Source organism: Penaeus monodon, chromosome 10 (genome assembly GCF_015228065.2).
Source record: "Penaeus monodon isolate SGIC_2016 chromosome 10, NSTDA_Pmon_1, whole genome shotgun sequence".
NCBI lineage: Eukaryota > Metazoa > Arthropoda > Malacostraca > Decapoda > Penaeidae > Penaeus > Penaeus monodon.
The window spans coordinates 23,296,699-23,301,698 of NC_051395.1; positions in this window are offsets into that span (position 1 = coordinate 23,296,699).

A 5,000-nucleotide genomic window follows, 5' to 3' on the forward strand; every position below is an offset into this window, starting at 1 on the left:
CCCCGAGTCACTGTCTGGCTTCCGGGACTGACCGCTTTGGTTTGTGGTCTTGCCTTGAGAGGAAAGGGGGGGGTGTTCTGTGTATCTGTGTGCATGTATGTGTGTCTGTGTATACACATAACCCCCCAAAACAAACATACAAACAAACACAAACAAACAAACATATACACACACACTCACACACATATCGTCGGCCACCATTAGTCGATGTCGACTTTGGCATTACTACCTCAACATATTATATACATAGACACAAATTTATATATATATATAATTATATATATGTAATATATATAATTATAAATATGTAATATATATAATTATATATTTTTGAATATATATAAATATTTACATATGTATATATAATATACACACACACACACACACACACACACACACACATACATATATATATATATATATATATATATATATATATATATATATATATATATATATATATATATATACATACATATATACATATATATGTATATATATACATTTTATATATATATATATATATATATATATATATATTATATATATATATATATATCTATATATATATATAAACAATAAATATGTATATAAAAATGAAAATATACACATAAACAACAATAATAACTAAATAATAAATGTATATATATATATTATAATCATATTTATATATATTATATATATATATATACTATACTATATATATATATGATGTTGTGTGTGTGTGTGTGTGTGTGTGCGCGTGTCTGTGTACTCGTACATATATAAACATATATATATATATATATATTATATATATCATATATATATATATATATATATATATATATATATATATCATATATATATATATATATATATATATAATATTATATCTATATATATTATATATATATATATATATATACATACACATATATATGCGTGTGTGTGTCAACCCCACCCACCTACCTCACACCCGCCCCCCTCCATCCCTTACCCCCCCTACTTGCCGTTACCCCCTCCTTCTCCCTCCACTCCACTTCCATCCTCTGTTCCCTCCTTCCTTCTCCCTCCGGCCCTCAACCCCCCCCCCCTCTCTCCTCTGTCCCCCTCCCCCTCTTTTCCACACCTTCAGACCCGCTACCCCCTCCCCCTTCCATCTACCCCCCTCCCCCCCTTCCTTCCCCCTGCATCCCGCTAACACCCCCCATCCATCCCTCAGGACCTCCATCTATCTCCCCCTCTACTCCCTCTTCACCAACCCCCCCTCCCTCATCTCCCCTTCCCCCACCTCCATCCCCTCCATCATCCCCCTCCCCTTCCATCCCCACCCCCCACCACTCCCTCTCCCCATCCCACCCTCTATCCCCCCTCCCCCTCCCCCCTTCCCCCCTTCCCCTCTCCCCCTATCCCCACCCCCCTCCCCCCTCCCCCTCCTCTACCCCCCTTTCCCCCCTTCCCCTCCCCCCTTCCCCTCCCCCTCCCCCACCCCCTTCCCCTCCCTCCCCGGCCTCGCGAATCATGCAGCGTCACGGGGCGGGCGGCGCGGAGGGCAACTGGTAATTATTGATGACGTGAGGCTCTGCTGAGTCTGCGTTGTTGCTGTTACCTCTGGATGCGGGTCAGGACACTCCTTCCTTTGCCTCTCTCTCGTTCTTCCTCCTATCCCCCTTTCTCGCTATTCTTATTCGTCTCTCTCGTTCTTCCTCCTATCCCCCTTTCTCGCTATTCTTATTCGTCTCTCTCGTTCTTCTTTCTATTCCCCTTTCTCTTTCTTTTTCCTATTCCTCTTTCTCATTTTTCTTCCGATACGTTTTTTTTTATTATTCCTCTTTCTCATTCTTTTTCCTATTCATCTTTATCATTATTGCTATCCCTCTTTCTCTTTTTCCTTCCTAGTTCTCGCTCTTCCTATTCCTCTTTCTCATTCTTCCTATTCCTCTCTCTCCTTCTTCTTCCTATTCCCCTTTTCTCGCTCTTCCTATTCCTCTCTCTCACACTCCTTCCTATTTCATTTTCTCATTCTTCCTATTAATCTTTATAATTTTATTTCCTATTCTTCCTTTTCTTATTCCTCTTTCTCACTCTTGCTATCTCCTTTTCTCCCTTTCCTTCCTATTCCTCTTTCTCATTCTTCTTCCTATTCCTCTTTCTCATGCTTCTTATGCTTCTCTTTCACTTAACTTTTTCTCTTTTTCCTTCGCTTTTTATTATCGTTCGCTTCTTTTTTCTCTTTACTTTCTTTCGCCATCTTGTTATCCTCTTTTGGTTTCTTTTTTCCTTATTCTTTATCGCTTTCCCTTCTTCTTTCTCCTTCTTTTTCTTCTCTTTCGCTTCTTCTTCATTTTTTCTATTTCGCTTCTTCTTCCTCATTCTTCTTCTTCCCTTCTGCTCATCTTTTATTCTTATTTCTTTCTTCCAGTGTTCTTCTCTTTCACTTCTCACTCATTCTTCTTCTTTTACATCTTTTTTCCTTTTTTTCATTCACTCCTTTCTTCTTTTTCTTTTTTTCTTTTTCTTCTTCTTCTTCTTCTTCTTCTTCTTCTTCTTCTTCTTCTTCTTTTCTCACGTCTACTCTCTTCCCTTTGGCTACTTCTTATTTTCTTCATCTGTCTCCTTTACATTTATTTTTTTCTATCTTTGTATTTCTCTGTTCCTCTTCCTCCTTTCCTCAATTTCCTCGTATTTGTCTTTCTCTCCAATCCTTTTTCCTCTATTTATCATTTTCTCTTCCTCCTTTTCGTTTTTCCTCTTCCTCTTCTTCTTCTTCTTCCCTATTTCTCTTCTTTCACATTGTTTCTCTCCCTTCGTTCAGATTTTTCTTTTCTCCTTATGCTCTCTTTAATCTCTCTTCTTTCTTCTCCCTTGCCCTTTCTCTTTGATTTTCTATTCTTCCTATTTTTAAGCTCGCCCTCCTCTTCTTCCTCATTCGCCTCCATTTCCCCTTTCGTTTTCCTCTTTCTCCTCTTCCTTCTTCTCTTTTTTTATAGCTTTTCTTACGCTTTCTCATCATTTTTTTTCCTCTCCCACTTTATCCCTTATTCGTCTTCTCATGTTTACCTTCTCTTCCTCCCTTTCTTTGTTTATTTGTCATATTCTCTCTCCGTATATTTCTTCTGTGTGTGTGTGTACGTGCGTGCGTGCTTGCGTGCGTGCGTGCGTGCGTGCTTGCGTGCTTCCGTGAGTGCTTGCGTGCTTACGTGCGTGCGTGCGAGCGTGCTTGTGTGCGTGCTTGCGTCCTTGCGTGCTTGCGTGAGTGCGTGTGCGCGTTCGTGTGCAAGCGTTAGCATTTCTTTTAGTTGTATCCCTAAATGGGAAACTTGTGCAATGAATAAACAGAAAATAAAGAAGGGGAACAAAAAGGGGTTAAAAAAGGAAAGAAGAAAGTGTCAAAACACAATCATGAAAATAGATTTATTACTATGTTTTTTTTCTCTCTCTCTCCCTCCTTGCCTTTTTTTTTTATCCCCTTTTTTTTCCCCTTTTTTCTTTTATAGATGGAGATTTTTGGAAATAAATGGTTTTTTTGGGGGGAAAAAGAAGAATGAAAAAAAAAAAGATAATAAGGAAAAAAAACAGGGGGAAAAGATAATCAAAACTGAAACAAAAAAAGAAAACAAAGAACAAAACAAAAAATCATTTTCAGTAAATAATAAGAAAATAACAGAAAAGGAGACCAGGAAGAAAGGGAAAAAGAAAAAAGAAAAATGATACAAAAAAGAGAGGAAAAACTGAGGAAGGAAAGAGGAAAGGAAAAAGATCTTTTTTGGTCTCGATTTTCTCCCCCTTTTCTCTTCCTCTTCTTTTTTTCTCTCTTCTCTTTCTCTCTTCTCTTTTTTTCCTTTTTCTCTTCCCCTTTTTTCCTTCTCTTTTTCTTCTTCTTTCTTTTTCCTCCTCTCTCTCTCTCTTTTTTCTTCCTTCTCTCTCCTCTCTCTCTCTCCCCTCTCTCTCTCTCCCCTCTCTCTCTCTCCCCTCTCTCCTCTCTCTCTCTCTCTCTCTCTCTCCTCTTCTCTCTCCCTCTTCTCTCTCTCTCTCCTCTCTCTCTCTCTCTCTCTCTCTCTCCTCTCTCTTCTCTCTCCCCTCCCCTTCTCTCTCTCCTCCCTCTCATTCTTTTCCCTCTTCTTCCTCTCCTCTCCCTCCCTCTCCCTCCTCCCTCTCTCTCTCTCTCTCCTCTCTCTCTCTCTCACTCTATCAATCAAATCTCTCTCTCTCTCTCTCTATCTATCAATCTATCTATATTTTTCTCTCCTCTCTCTCTCTTTCTCTCCCCTCTCTCTTTTTTCTCCCTCTCTCTCTCTCTCCCCCTTTCTCTCCTCTCTCTCTCTCCCCTCCTCTCTCTTCTCTCCCTCTCTCTCATCTCTCCCCCCCTTCTCCCCTCTCTCTCCCCCTCTCTCTCTCTCCTCCTCTCTCTCTCTCTCTCTCCCCTCTCCCCCTCTCTCTCTCCTCCCCTCTATCTCCCCTCCTCTCTCTCTATGGGTGCCCCCCTGAGAGTCCAAGGTTGATGTTATCCCCCTTGTTAGGTCCTGATGACTTGCAAACCCGTTCTTATGTTTCCACCAAGTCCCCAAACCCTTGAAGTTTTACAGAAAAAGGCCATGAGAATTTTATTTGGATCCCCAAAACTGCAATTCTCGTCATGAGGAAAGAGCTAGACCCCCCTCTATTCACAGTCCTCATCCAAATTACACCATACTTGGCATCAACTCCTGCGATTCTACCCCGACCACAAAACTCCAAAATTCTCTCAAACGAGTAAAATTTCAGAGTTAGCTACCCACCTCGTACCCCAAACTCATAACCCAATTTTTGTTTTTTGTTTTTTTTTCCACATTTAAATTAAAAACTTTCCCCGGCCAAACTATTAAATCTTATGTTATAAAAAACGGCCAAACCCTTCCAAAAAACAAAAAACCCCTTACTGTTTTGCACAACCCCCCCCATTTACCCCCCTTTCTTATGTGAAACTAAAGGGCCCATAGCGCAAAAGGGACTAAACCAATTTTTTTGAAAAAAGGGGA